The following is a 16,368-nucleotide window of genomic DNA, read 5'->3' as shown; positions in this document are numbered from 1 at the left end:
TCCCCTCTTTCTTTTCCTTTACCCCTACGGTTTCCCCACCCTTACCTGTCCCCCCTACCCCTCACTCCCCTGTTCCGCCCCAGATTGCTATTTTGCCCCCCCCCCCCCCCCCCACCTCTGCCAGGCTCTCCCTTTCGGGAAATGCACCGCGGTTCCCCCTCTGCTCTTTTCACTCCCGTACACTAGCCTGCTCGCCAGTGTGGTGGCTCCCCCCTGGAGTAGTTGTTTTTGTACTTGACCCATTTTAAAGTACCCCCGCCTCCCTTCCCATCTCCAAGTACAGATGCCCCCCCCCCCTTAGATCATGAAGGTTTAAGGAACAAAAAGAAAGCCTTGGTTAAGACTTCCTGGTTATCTCTTGTCACTGCTTTCCAAGTCCATTCTTCCAAACAAACTCATTCGCTTCCTCCAGCGTGTTAAAATAGAGTTCTTTGCTGTTAAACTTGACCCATAGGCTTGCTGGGTACAAAATGCCAAAGCGCACTTTATTTTTAAATAGTGCCACTTTGGCCCCATTAAACTCCGCCCAGCAGTTGGTCAGGTCAGCTCCAATGTCTTAGCAGATGCGGATTTTCCTCACCCAGTTAAGCCCCCGCTCTTTGTTCTGAAACCTATGCATTTTAGAGATTATCGCCCACGGTGGTACTCCTGATTTGGGATTTTGCTGAGCAATCTATGGGCCCTGTCCACCTCTGGCGTTTGACAAAGCCTTCCTCTCCGCCAGTTTCCCGAGCATCTTTGCAACATATTCCATCGGGTTCCTGCCTTCTCGCCCTCTAGTAGCCCTAATAATCAGGTTCTGTTGATGGGACCTGATCTCCTAATCGTCAACTTTCCCCTTGAGTGCTTTTTGGGTCATTACCAACCTTGCTACTTCGACTTTGAGGGAGGCAATCCGCCCACCTTAGTCGATGACCGATTTCTCCAGATTCCACACCATCGCTTCCTGGGTCGCCAGTCTCCGCTCTATTCTGTTTATCACCTCCTTCATGGGGGGGGCAGTGTGGTCAGTGGCGAACCTACATTTTTGGGGCCCTGAAGCTTGAACTGTTATGGGTGCCCCTTTGCAACCAGCAACGAGGTCTGGGTAACCACTGTTATCTTCTTCAATGGGGTTGTTCCACGACGGATCACCACAATTTTTTTAAAAATCTAACCACTACATCTCAGATTTTGATTAAAATTGCTGTACTGGATTATTTCACATGTCAAAGTCACTGGTGTGAATAAAAATTTCCTATGCCTTATAGTTTTCGAGTTAGGGGGGGAAGAAAATTAGGGAAATGTTATATACATGCATGATGCATCATAGAATGATGAAATAAAACATAGAAAAGACCACAGTCAATATAATCTTTTATTTTAGACACCTATAGAATACATACTACATTTTACAAAATACTCTTTTTTCTGTTTTTTCTAGCAACATATTCACGTACAGTTTTGTCATATGAGAGCTTCTTGGCAATGTCATTTTCTAGAGACAATGCATAAAGAATTTAAGCGCTCTTCAGTCATAGAACATAGAACATAGAAAATACAGCACAGAACAGGCCCTTCGGCCCACGATGTTGTGCCGAACCTTTGTCCTAGATTAATCATAGATTATCATTGAATCTACAGTGCAGAAGGAGGCCATTCGGCCCCCTGAGTCTGCACCAGCTCTTGGAAAGAGCACCCTACCCAAACTCAACACCTCCACCCAACACCAAGGGCAATTTGGACATTAAGGGCAATTTATCATTGGCCAATTCACCTAACCCGCACATCTTTGGATTGTGGGAGGAAACCGGAGCACCCGGAGGAAACCCACGCAGACACGGGGAGGACGTGCAGACTCCGCACAGACAATGACCCAAGCCGGAATCGAACCTGGGACCATGGATCTGTGAAGCAATTGTGCTATCCACAATGCTACCGTGCTGCCCTTAAGAACAAATAAATCTACACTATATCATTTTCCCGTAATCCATGTACCTATCCAACAGCTGCTTGAAGGTCACTAATGTTTCCGACTCAACTACTTCCACAGGCAGTGCATTCCATGCCCCCACTACTCTCTGGGTAAAGAACCTACCTCTGATATCCCTCCTATATCTTCCACCTTTCACCTTAAATTTATGTCCCCTTGTAATGGTGTGTTCCACCTGGGGAAAAAGTCTCTGACTGTCTACTCTATCTATTCCCCTGATCATCTTATAAACCTCTATCAAGTCGCCCCTCATCCTTCTCCGCTCTAATGAGAAAAGGCCTAGCACCCTCAACCTTTCCTCGTAAGACCTACTCTCCATTCCAGGCAACATCCTGGTAAATCTTCTTTGCACCTTTTCCAGAGCTTCCACATCCTTCCTAAAATGAGGCGACCAGAACTGTACACAGTACTCCAAATGTGGCCTTACCAAAGTTTTGTACAGCTGCATCATCACCTCACGGCTCTTAAATTCAATCCCTCTGTTAATGAACGCGAGCACACCATAGGCCTTCTTCACAGCTCTATCCACTTGAGTGGCAACTTTCAAAGATGTATGAACATAGACCCCAAGGTCTCTCTGCTCCTCCACAATGCCAAGAACTCTACCGTTAACCCTGTATTCCGCATTCATATTTGTCCTTCCAAAATGGACAACCTCACACTTTTCAGGGTTAAACTCCATCTGCCACTTCTCAGCCCAGCTCTGCATCCTATCTATGTCTCTTTGCAGCCGACAACAGCCCTCCTTACTATCCACAACTCCACCAATCTTCGTATCATCTGCAAATTTACTGACCCACCCTTCAACTCCCTCATCCAAGTCATTAATGAAAATCACAAACAGCAGAGGACCCAGAACTGATCCCTGCGGTACACCACTGGTAACTGGGATCCAGGCTGAATATTTGCCATCCACCACCACTCTCTGACTTCTATCGGTTAGCCAGTTCGTTATCCAACTGGCCAAATTTCCCACTATCCCATGCCTCCTTACTTTGTGCAGAAGCCTACCATGGGGAACTTTATCAAATGCCTTACTAAAATCCATGTACACTACATCCACTGCTTTACCTTCATCCACATGCTTGGTCACCTCCTCAAAGAATTCAATAAGATTTGTAAGGCAAGACCTACCCCTCACAAATCCGTGCTGACTATCCCTAATCAAGCAGTGTCTTTCCAGATGCTCAGAAATCCTATCCTTCAGTACCCTTTCCATTACTTTGCCTACCACCGAAGTAAGACTAACTGGCCTGTAATTCCCAGGGTTATCCCTAGTTCCTTTTTTGAACAGGGGCACGACATTCGCCACTCTCCAATCCCCTGGTACCACCCCTGTTGACAGTGAGGACGAAAAGATAATTGCCAACGGCTCTGCAATTTCATCTCTTGCTTCCCATAGAATCCTTGGATATATCCCGTCAGGCCCGGGGGACTTGTCTATCCTCAAGTTTTTCAAAATGCCCAACACATCTTCCTTCCTAACAAGTATTTCCTCGAGCTTACCAATCTGTTTCACACTGTCCTCTCCAACAATATCGCCCCTCTCATTTGTAAATACAGAAGAAAAGTACTCATTCAAGACCTCGCCTATCTCTTCAGACTCAATACACAATCTCCCGCTACTGTCCTTGATCGGACCTACCCTCGCTCTAGTCATTCTCATATTTCTCACATATGTGTAAAAGGCTTTGGGGTTTTCCTTGATCCTACCCGCCAAAGATTGTTCATGCCCTCTCTTAGCTCTCCTAATCCCTTTCTTCAGTTCCCTCCTGGCTATCTTGTATCCCTCCAATGCCCTGTCTGAACCTTGTTTCCTCAGCCTTACATAAGTCACCTTTTTCCTCTTAACAAGACATTCAACCTCTCTTGTCAACCATGGTTCCCTCACTCGACCATCTCTTCCCTGCCTGACAGGGACATACATATCAAGGACACGTAGCACCTGTTCCTTGAACAAGTTCCACATTTCACTTGTGTCCTTCCCTGCCAGCCTATGTTCCCAACTTATGCACTTCAATTCTTGTCTGACAACATCGTATTTACCCTTCCCCCAATTGTAAACCTTGCCCTGTTGCACGTACCTATCCCTCTCCATTACTAAAGTGAAAGTCACAGAATTGTGGTCACTATCTCCAAAATGCTCCCCCACTAACAAATCTATTACTTGCCCTGGTTCATTACCCAGTACTAAATCCAATATTGCCCCTCCTCTGGTTGGACAATCTACATACTGTGTTAGAAAAGCTTCCTGGACACACTGCACAAACACCACCCCATCCAAACTATTTGATCTAAAGAGTTTCCACTCAATATTTGGGAAGTTAAAGTCGCCCATGACTACTACCCTATGACTTCTGCACCTTTCCAAAATCTGTTTCCCAATCTGTTCCTCCACATCTCTGCTACTATTGGGGGGCCTATAGAAAACTCCTAACAAGGTGACTGCTCCTTTCCTATTTCTGACTTCAACCCATACTACCTCAATAGGGTGATACTCTTCGAACTGCCTTTCTGCAGCTGTTATACTATCTCTAATTAATAATGCCACCCCCCCCCACCTCTTTTACCACCCTCCCTAATCTTATTGAAACATCTATAACCAGGAACCTCCAACAACCATTTCTGCCCCTCTTCTATCCAAGTTTCCGTGATGGCCACCACATCGTAGTCCCAAGTACCGATCCATGCCTTAAGTTCACCCACCTTATTCCTGATGCTTCTTGCGTTGAAGTATACACACTTCAACCCATCTCCGTGCCTGCAAATACTCTCCTTTGTCAGTGTTCCCTTCCCCACTGCCTCATTACATGCTTTGGCGTCCTGAATATCGGCTACCTTAGTTGCTGGACTACAAATCCGGTTCCCATTCCCCTGCCAAATTAGTTTAAACCCTCCCGAAGAGTACTAGCAAACCTCCCTCCCAGGATATTGGTGCCCCTCTGGTTCAGACGCAACCCGTCCTGCTTGTACAGGTCCCACCTTCCCCAGAATGCGCTCCAATTATCCAAATACCTGAAGCCCTCCCTCCTACACCATTCCTGCAGCCACGTGTTCAACTGCACTCTCTCCCTATTCCTAGCCTCGCTATCACGTGGCACCGGCAACAAACCAGAGATGACAACTCTGTCTGTCCTGGCTTTCAACTTCCAGCCTAACTCCCTAAACTTGTTTATTACCTCCACACCCCTTTTCCTACCTATGTCGTTGGTACCAATGTGCACCACGACTTCTGGCTGCTCCCCCTCCCCCTTAAGGATCCTGAAGACACGATCCGAGACATCCCTGGCCCTGGCACCCGGGAGGCAACATACCTTCCGGGAGTCTCGCTCGCGACCACAGAATCTCCTATCTATTCCCCTAACCATTGAATCTCCTACAACTATTGCTTTTCTATTCTCCCCCCTTCCCTTCTGAGCCCCAGAGCCAGACTCAGTGCCAGAGACCTGGCCGCTAGGGCCTTCCCCCGGTAGGTCATCCCCCCCAACAGCATCCAAAACGGTATACTTGTTTTGAAGGGGAACGGCCACGAGGGATCCCTGAACTGTCTGCCTGTTTGTTTTTTTCCCCCTGACTGTAACCCAGCTATTCTTGTCCTGTACCTTGGGTGTGGTTACCTCCCTGTAACTCTTCTCAATCACCCCCTCTGCCTCCCGGATGATCCGAAGTTCATCCAGCTTCAGCTCCAGTTCCCTAACACGGTCTTTGAGGAGCTGAAGTTGGGTGCACTTCCCACAGGTATAGTCAGTGGGGACACCGGTGGTATCCCTCACCACCCACATCCTACAGGAGGAGCATGTAACTGGCCTAGCCTCCATCCCCTCTTACCTTACAGAATATAGCTGCTGTGTGGTCTAACTAGATCTCCGCCCTCCGACTCTGCTCCCAGTCAGCTACACTTCCTGTAAACTCCTGGCTCTCTTCGCACTCTTTGCGGAAATGTCGGAAACAAAATGAAAGGAGCACCTTACTCCCTCCTCACCTAACTCCCTCGGTCACCAAGCTCTCACTATCGCACTCAAAAAGCACCAAATTCAGCACTCATGGTAGACCAAAATTTGTTCTTTATGAAGGATAGCGTTGAAAAATTCCTTTCTACTTCACAGCTCGTGATAGGCATTGTCAAGTACAGCTTAAGCACAATAGTAATATTGGAGAACACTTCAATTCGGTGTTGCTCACAAATAAGCTGAAGAACCTCTGCGCATTGCATTTTAGATGGCGTGTTTTCTTCTGTGTTCTGGGATTTCCTAAGGTGCAAATATTCTTTGACCTGATAACACTCGTTTACTAATTTGTGGTCAATATCATCTTTGTAATACAATATTATACGGTAGCACTGTAGCGTAGTGGTTAGCACAATTGCTTCACAGCTCCAGGGTCGATTCCTGGCTTGGGTCGCTGTCTGTGCAGAGTCTGCATGTTCTCCCCGTGTGTGTGTGGGTTTCCTCCGGGTGGTCTGGTTTCCTCCCACAATCCAAAGATGTGCAGGTTAGGTGGATTGGCCATGCTAAATTGCCCTTAGTGTCCAAAATTGCCCTTAGTGTTGGGTGGGGTTACTGGGTTATGGGGATAGGGGATAGGGTGGAAGTGTGGGCTTGGGTAGGGTGTTCTTTCCAGGAGCCGCTGCAGACTCGATGGGCCAAATGGCCTCCTTCTGCACTGTAAATTCTATGAATACTGTCCTCATCAATTTCAGAATTGTTCACCAATTCTGAGAGGAACTTGAACCTTTTCGCAATCTGCTCATATGGGTCAATCCTCTTGCGTAACTGGATTATCAAGCAGTCATAGAGTTGATGTAGAACTTCTATCCTAAATTTGTCAGTTCCTCGTGTTCCATCTGAAAATTTCCTTGTAACAATGTGTTTGGCAGCATCAGAATAACTTGAGGTGATATCTTCACACAAACCTTTTGCTTCTGATTCATAGTGTGCAATCCTATCGGCTGAATTTTCTCTGAGTTCTTTAACAAATGAAAGTAAAGATGATAGCAGACGATAACCTTCAAATACATCAAAACCAGGGGTTTGGAGTTTCTTACTTGTTTTGTTGAAACTCTCCAGCGCTTCTTCCCAATCAACTGTTAAAATAGCATATTCCAGCTTTACCAACTTGTGGTATAAATTCTTTGCATCTCGTTTACATTCAGGCTTCTCTTCTGAGTCTTCAAAAATATGTTTGAGAGTTTGTAAAATACCCATATATCCATTTTTAATTGCCCGGGCTGCTTCATAGTGTGCAGACCATCTAGTTACACTTAAGCTCTTCAGAGAAAAATGTAGATTGCCCTGTGTGTTTAAAATCCCGCATCTTCGTGGAGATCCAGAAAATAAAACATACAGCTCCTGCAAAATGGCAAAATAGTCAACAACTTCAGGTACAGTAGACACTGCCTTTTCTCCAACAAGGTTAAGTGAATGGGCTGCACATGGTACATAGTCTGCGTACCTTTTAATGTTTTTAAAGAGTGCTTCCAGCCCTTTCTCCGATCCCTTCATGTTAGGTGCATTATCGTAGGACTGACCACGGATATTTTCAAGTGAAAGCTTATGTTCACCTAGGACTTGTTGTATTTTGTTGAACAAGTCGTGGATGAATGGTTTTCTATCGGTAAAAATGTTAAAAATCTCTCACAGGGTTTTCCATTATAGCAGTATCGAACCACAATTACCAGCTGGTCAAAATGTGTCAGGTCAGGCGTAGAGTCAACAATAATAGAGCAGTATTTGGTGTCTAGGTTGTTGATTTGATTCACAATTTCATCTTGCACATGTTAATCAATTTGAGTCGTGCGACTATTGTCGCATGCTTTGAAAGGAAAAAAATTTTAGGTCTACTTTCTGAGAGGTTTTTTTTTAAAACCCCTTCTCAGAAAGTAAAGCACCATTTTTTAAGATTTATAATAAATAAGCTAAATAGGCTAAACTAGGCTATGTTCAAGCTAGCCTACGCTAGGCTAGACTAAGTTAGGCAAGACTAGGCCACCAAAACCCATAGGCTAAGGTAATGTAACACAATTTTACCATTATTTGAACACTTTTCATAATAAACACCTGTAATTTAACACACATTCACCCTTTTATTACTTTTTCATAAATACTTGTAATATAGTATTAGCCGAGACTATGCAGTCATAGCCTACCTTCCGTTCACCTCTTCATAAAAACAATAGGCTTAGGCTAATCTAACACTATTTCACCTTTATTACTTACCTTACTTTTCTAAATATAACATTTATTTTTGAGTAGGGGTAATTAAAATATTGTATCCTTATGAACACTTTATTGAAAGAAATTCTTGTCTAGATCGCTATCATGAGTGCTATCACGTTGAAAATTCACGTTAGCATTGTGATTGCCTTTTCAACGGCTCCCCTTTTTTGTTACGACTCGTCATCTACTGTTTGTATTTCTGTCATAAATGTTAATAGTGTTTTAAATTATTTATAATTATTTTATATTAAATATATTTAGAATGAAACATCCTTAATTTGAACGTTTTATCATTTACGGCTAGCCTACATGATACTTTAATAACTTTTAAATTTATATTTTAACTATTATTTTGTATTGAATTTCACTATATTATTAATATTATTATTTTTTTAAAACCCCTTCTCATACAGTAGACCCAACATTTTTAAGCAATGTGGACTAAAGTCGCTCCTGGGGCCCCTCCAGGATTAGGGGCCCTGAAGCTTAAGCTTCATTAATTTCATAGTAGATTCGCCCGAGTGTGGTTTATATTGTTGATCTCATGGCTGACATAAAGTCCTCTTTTATTGAGTCTCTGTGTTTCTAGAGGTCTATCGAGAGAAGCTCCATTAGTTGTTCCATCAACCAGTGGGCCAGCCTTTGTGTTGGCGACCCTGTTGGGTCTGCCATGCTATGCTGTGTCCCCCTCCCCCCTCCCCCCCCAGTGTCCCCTCGTTCTGAGTTTTAAGGCCTTCCTTTCCCTACTTTTGCTGTTTTTCGACTCCGCGGTTGGTTTGACGGCAGTTTGGTCGGTTGGGTATTGAATGGGGGTGAGGCTGGGGGATTTTGTGGTGTTTTTGTGTCCGTTTGATGGGTTAAAAGGTCCCGGTAAGAAGTTCCCAAGAGAGGAGGTTGTCCACATACTATAACACAGTGCTGTCGTACCATTAAGCTATCTGGCCTGGAGCCTTCTGAGTAGTTGCACATCAGGTGGCTCTCCTCCAGGTCACAGCAAAATAGGCACTTTTGGCCGAATTTAGCCCATAAATTTAGACTCATTCAGCTCCTCAACTTAAAAGGCAAAGAAGGAGAGCAGTATACCAGCAAATAGTAGCTTGGGAGGCGTTAGGGAAGCAAGAAACAGTGGAAAAAGGCAATAGTAGTGATCAAGTGAGTCGGGATACCCACAAGGCGAGGGGTCCCTGGCCACCCCAAGGGACGAAGACTGACCACCCGGACAGCGGGGTTCCCTCCCACCACCTGGAGAGGGATGGAAGACATTCTTAACTAAGGAGCTGACGGCGATGAAAGATGAGATCAAGATGGAGATCTATGTGGCGGTCAAGGTGGTGTGGCGGAGGCACTGGCCTCCATGCAGACGGCACTTGACAGGATGTTAAAGAAGCTGGAGGCGCAGGAAAGAATAACCCAAGAGTTTGAAAAAGCTTCGACCGGATCGTCGCCCTGGAGGCAGAGATAAAATGGTTGGTGGTGACCCAAGGGAGCCTGAAAGGGAAGATCGAGGCAACAGAATATACGAATAGTGGGCCTGCCAGAGGAGATAGAGGCCAGAGACCCAACTGACTATGTCGTCCAGATGCTGGGCAACTTGATTGAAAGGGACACCTTCCCCAAGCTGCCGGAGGTCAACAGGGCCCACACGTCACTCCAATCAAAGCCCAAGGCCGGGTGCAGCCGAGGGTGATAATCGCCAAGCTGCACAGGTATTAGGATCAGGAGAGGATCCTGCGCTGGGCTCAGCAGGCCAAAGCGAGCAGTTGGGAAGGACACAGAATAAGGGTGTAGCAGGATATTGGGGCAGGCCTGGCAAAGTGCTGGGCCGAGTTTAACCACGCAAAGCCTACCCAAGTACGATCAAGATGAAAGTATTGCCCTGGTTCCCTCTTTCTGTTCAGATCCACACTGATCTTCATGCCCAAGACCTTTTTCCAAACAATAGACAAAATGATTATGCCATTTGTGTGTGTGTATGTGTGTGTGTGTGTGGGCGGGGAGAAAAATCCAAGAATCCCTAAACAACACTGCAAAGGAGAAGAAGCATGGGAGGCCTGGCCCACCCGAGCTTGCAATACTCCCACTGGGCAGCCGCGGCCGAGCAAGTGAAGGAATGGGGGAAGGAACAAAACACGGAATAGGTGAAGATAGCGGAGTCCTCCTGCACAGAAACAGCCCTCCGGCCCTCGCCACGACAGTACTCACATCCCCGCCGGCAAAACACTCAACCAGCCCCGTGCAGCACCACTGAGAACCTGGAACCAGATTCGGCAGCACTTCGATCTGACCGAGGTGCCCATCATGGCCTCCATCTGCGGCAACCACAGGTTTCCACCAGCCATGCTAGACGCCACCTTTACGAGGTAGAGACAGAATGGTGGGATACTGGCGGTTAGGGACTTTTACACAGGGGACAGACTGGTGACCCTAGAAGAGCTGACGGAGAGATTGGAACTACAGAACGGGCAGGAACTCAGACATCTGCAAATCAAAAACTTTCTCCGCAAAGTGACGACAAGATAGCCAAGGGCCTCAAGAGACACAATGTTGGAGGAGACATTGGACAGTCTGGGAAAGACGATCAGCGGTGACATATATGGACGACTCTTAGAAAGGACACGCTCCCCACTGGACAAAACAAGGGAAAAATGAGACGAAGAGCTAGGGACGGAAGTATGGTGGGGACTCTGGAATGAAACACTGAACGTGACCAACTCCACCTCTTCCTGCAGAAGGCTAAGCCTCATGCAGCTACAAGTGGTGCACAGAGCACACCTGACAACTGTCAATTGGCCGTCTTAATTTTTCTGCCCCCCTCACCCATTCCAACCTCTCTCCTTGCGAACTTTCTGCTCTTCACTCCGTCAGGTGTAACCCCAACTTTGTCATCAAACCTGCTGACAAAGGGGGTGCTGTTGTCAGCTGGAGTACTGACCACTACCTTGCAGAAGCTGAGCGCCAACTCTCAGATACTTCCTCCTACCTCCCCCTGGACCATTACCAGGCCGCTGAACATCAAGCCATTATCTCCAATATCGTTAGCGACTTCATTTCCTCCGGATGCCTTCCCCCTACGGCTTCCAACCTCATAGTCTCCCAACCCCGGACAGCCCGCTTTTACCTACTTCACAAAATCCACAAAAAGGGCTGTCCCGGCAGGCCCATTGTGTCAACATGCTCGTGCCCCACCGAACGTATTTCCTCTTATCTTGACTCTATCCTCACTCCTCTGTCCATTCTCTCCCCACCTACATCCGGGATTCCTCTGATTCCCTGCGTCATATTGACAGCCTCCAGTTCGCGGGCCCGAGCACATCCTATTCACCATGGATGTGCAATCTCTTTACACATCCATCAAACACCAGCTTGGCCAGAGTGCTCTTCGCTTCTTTCTCGAAACGAGGCCTGGACAATTCCCATCCACTACCGTTCTCCTCCGCCTTGCTGAACTTGTTCTATCTCTCAACAACTTCTCCTTTAACTCATCCCATTTTCTCCAAATCAAAGGTGTAGCAATGGGTGCCCGTATGGGTCCTAGCTACGCTTGCCTTTTTATGGGGTATGTGGAACATTCCTTGTTCCAGGCCTGCCCGGGTCCCCTCCCAAACTCCTTTACCGGTACATTGATGACTATTTTGGAGCCGCTTCATGCTCTGGTCCAGACCTGGAAAAATTCATCAACTTTGCTTCCAGTTTCCACCCCTCCATCACTTTCACCTGGTCCATCTCAGACACTTCCCTTCCCTTCCTTCATCTTTCGGTCTCCATTTCCGGCAATAGACTATCCACTAATATCCACTATAAGCCCAAAGACTCCCACAGCTATCTGGACCACAGCTCTTCGCACCCTACACCCTGTAAGGACTCCATCCCTTTCTCTCAGCTCCTTTGCCTCCGTCGCATTTGTTCCGATGATGCCACTTTCCAAAATGATGCTTCAAAAATGTGTTCCTTCTTCCTCAACCGTGATTTTCCACCTACAGTTGTTGACAGGGCCCTCAACAGTGTGAGGTCCATCTCCCGTGTCACTACCCTCGCCCCCTCCCCTCCCTCCCAGAACAAGATAGAGTCCCCCTCGCTCTCACATTTCACCCCACCAACCTCCGTATGCAAAGCATAATCCTCCGCCATTTTCGCCAACTCCAGCGTGATGCCACCACCAAACACATCTTCCCTTCACTCCCTCTGTCAGCATTCCACAGACACCGTTCCCTCCGAGATAATCTAGTCCACTCCTTCACCATACCCAACTCCTCTCCCATCACTCATGGCACCTTCCCATGCAATCTCAAAAGGTGTAACACCTGCCCCTTTACCTCTTCCATGCTTAACATCCCAGGCCCAAAACACTCATTCCAGGTTAAGCAGCGTTTCACTTGCACCTCCTTCAATTTGGTCTATTGCATTCACTGCTCCCAAAGTGGTCTCCTCTATATCAGAGAGACCAAACGCAGACTGGGTGACCGCTTTGCTGAGCACCTTCGGTCTGTGCGCATTCAGGACCCTGACCTTCCCGTTGCTTGCCATTTTAACACAAGACCCTGCTCCTATGCCCGCATGTCTGTCCTAGGCCTGCTGCAATGTTCCAGTGAAGCTTAACGCAAACTGGAGGAAAAACATCTCATGTTCCGGTCTCAACATCGAATTCAACAACTCTATATAGCTCTACCCCACATCCCCGGGTGGACAAGCTCTGGGCAGGGTGATATTCATTGGATTTTGGATTTGTTTATTGTCACGTGTACCAAGGTACAGTGAAATGTATTGTTCTGCATAGTTCAGACAGATCATTCCATACCTGAAAAAAATATAGGGCAAACGCAATGTAAATACATAGACACAGGCAACGGGTGAAGCATACAGGAGTGCAGTACTACTCAGTAGAGAAGATGTGTGAAGAGATCAGATCAGTCCATAAGAGGGTCTTTTAGGAGTCTGGTAACAGTGGGGAAGAAGCTGTTTTTGAATCTGTTAGTGCGTGTTATCAGACTTTTGTATCTCCTGCCCGATGGAAGAAGTTGGAAGAGGGAATAAGCCGGGTGGGAGGGGTCTTTGATTATGCTGCCCACTTTCCCAAGGCAGCGGGAAGTGTAGGCGAGTCAATGGATGGGAGCGGGGGGGGGTTTGCATGATGGACTGGGCTGTGTTCACGACTCTCTGAAGATTCTTACGGTCTTGGGCTGAGCAGTTGCTAGATCAGGCTGTGATGCAGCCAGATAGGATGCTTTCTATGGTGCACCTAAAAGTTGGTAAGAATCAATGTGGACATGCCAAATTTCCTTAATTTCCTGCAGAAGTATAGGCACTGTTGTGCTTTCTTGGTCATAGCGTCGACGTGGGTGGACCAGGACAAATTGTTGGTGATGTGCACACCTAGGAATTTGAAGCTGTCAACCATCTCCACCTTGACCTCATTGATGCAGACTGGGGTGCGTATGATACTTTGCTTCCTGAAGTCAATGACCAGCTCATTAGTTTTGCTGACATTGAGGGAGAGATTGTTGTGATTACACCGCTCCACTAGGTTCTCTATCTCCTTCCTGTATTCTGGTTCATCGTTGTTCGAGACATGACCCACTACAGTCGTGTCGTCAGCAAACCTGTAGATGGAGTTGGAACCAAATTTTGCCACACAATCGTGTGTGTATAGCGAGTATAGTAAGGGGCTAAGATTGCAGCCTTGCGGGGCCCCGGTATTGAGGACTATTGTGGAGGAGGTGTTGTTGTTTAGTCTTACTGCTTGTGGTCCATGGGTCAGAAAGTTGAGGATCCAGTTGCAGAGTGAGGAGCCAAATCCTTGGTTTTGGAGCTTTGATATGAGCTTGGCTGGGATTATGGCGTTGAAGGCAGAGCTGTAGTCAATAAATAGGAATCTGACCTTGTTATCAAGAGGCTCCAAGGATGAGTGTAGGGCCAGGGAAATGAGGTCTGCTGTGGACCGGTTGTGGCGGTATGCGAATTGCAGTTGTTCAAGGCATTCTGGGAGTATGGAGTTGATGTGCCTCATGACCAACCTCTCAAAGCACTTCATTATGATCGATGTCAAGACCACCAGACAATAATCGTTGAGGCACGTCGCCTGGTTCTTATTTGGCAGTGCGACCCTGGAACCTTGGCACTGCCACCCAGATACCCTGGCAGTGCCCAGGTGGCATTATCAGGCTGGTGGGGGCACTGCCAGGATGCCATGCAGGAAATGCCAAAGTGCCAGGTTGCCTATGCCAGGGATTGGGCCCGGGGATGCCTTGCTCTAAGAGGTGGGGTGAGGGGCGGTTTGAGAACCCTGGAAGATGTAAGTTGGGGCATTGGGGGTATCCAGAGGCTATAGTAGGGAGTCTGAGGGGGGTCTAGAGATCGAGTGGCATTTAAAAATGGCGTCCTGATCGCTTCCTGCACTGACGAGCTGAGGTCGTGAGTGCAGGAAGTGAGATAAGTGCAGCCTCAGCGGGTGTTCCTCGCAAGGCAAAAAAAAAAAACCCAGAGTCCCATTTGATTGTGGGGTCACTATGTGCCAAGAAACACTCTCTGTACACTCTTGTAATAAGTCCATAGAGGCAGAAATCCCGTCACCAGAATTCCTTTTATTTACAAACTGAACAACCATGACCATTCCGTCTGCTGTCTACACCAGGAGTGCAGAGGATCTGACACTCGCTGTTATATACACAGAAAGGGGTTCCCTGATTGGGCCACTAATCAATTAACACTTATTCTAATTGGCCAATCTCAAAGGCTTGGCCTAAGTCATTACAACACTCAAAATGGGACACTGTTTTTTTGGGTGTTAAGTCGCGCCCTATATGTCTGGCAAAGCTGTGATGAAGGGGTTAACAGCTCGACAGGCTGTGATGTCACTCATGGGAGGCGCTGAGGCAGTTTTTCATTTCAGTTTGAGCTCTGTCCTATGCCTGTTGTGTTTAATTTCATTTTCAAAGTTCTGCTCTGGATTCTGAGGAAAGGAGGTGTGTTTTTTGGACTGACGTCTAAAAGTTTCTCTCCCATGAACTTTGTGAATAAATCTGAGCCATTAAGTGTTAACTTTATTAATAAGTATAATTTGACCTGCGTGTGTGGATTTTGTTGAATTGAAATTTTGGAAGAAGATGGGAATCATAGTGCAGAAGAAGGCCATTTGGCCCATCGAGTCTGCACCGGCCCTTACAAAGAGCACTCTACTGAAGCCCACTTATCTATCCTATCCCCGTAACCCCCACTTAATATTTTTTGGACACTAAGGGCAATTTAGCATGGGCCATCCACCTAACCCGCACATCTTTGGACTGTGGGAGGAAACCGGAGCACTCGGAGGAAACCCACGCAGACACGGGGAGAACGTGCAAACTCCGCACAGACAGTGACCCTGCCGAGAATCGAACCTGGAACCCTGGAGCTGTGAAGCAACTGTGCTAACCACTGTGCTGCTGTGCTGCCCAAAGTAAGTTTAAAGACTTTTTTTTAAAAGAACTGTTTAACTGTTAATTGAAAAGCTGGTTTTCCTTCGATGTTAATCCTGCATTAATAACAAAGTTTGTTTTAACACAAAAGATCACTCAGTGTCAGTTGAATCATTCATGAAGTGAAGTATTCAGTTTGGGGGCGGGAAAGTGGAGTTCTGAAATTAAACAAAGATAATTTCTTGGGAAGGGGACAGATGTGGCCTGAGTAGAATGGGCAGGAAGGCCAAAAGGTAGGGCAGCTGATGAGCAGTGGCAGTTGTTTGAAGAGATACTAAATTCCTCACAACTAAAATGTATCTCAGTGAGGAAGAAAGATGGTAAGAGGGCTAAAAACACATAGCTATGCAAGGTGTTTAAGGACAAAAGACAAAAACAAAGGCATACTATGTTGCAAAGGTCAGTGGCAGGCTGGGAGATTGGGAAACTTTCAAATATAAAAAAAGGGTTATGAAAAAAGCAATAAAAAGAGCTAGGATAAATTACAAAAGAACGCTAATGCAAAATATCAAAAAAGAATAGCAAAAGCTTCTATAAGTACATAAAAGGTCACTAAAGTGAATGCTGGTCCCTTGGAAAATAAAAAACTGGAGAGATAATAGTGGGGAAGACAGAAATGCGAAGATGCTAAATCAATATTTTGCCTCGGTTTGCATGGTGGAGGACACTAGTACCATCCCTATAGGAATGGGGCAATAGAAAGGGTGAAACTTAGAACAATCAGCATCAA

This window comes from Scyliorhinus torazame, chromosome 6 (genome assembly GCF_047496885.1).
Source record: "Scyliorhinus torazame isolate Kashiwa2021f chromosome 6, sScyTor2.1, whole genome shotgun sequence".
In the NCBI taxonomy this organism is placed as follows: Eukaryota; Metazoa; Chordata; class Chondrichthyes; order Carcharhiniformes; family Scyliorhinidae; genus Scyliorhinus; species Scyliorhinus torazame.
Note: the sequence above shows the minus strand (reverse complement) of the source record.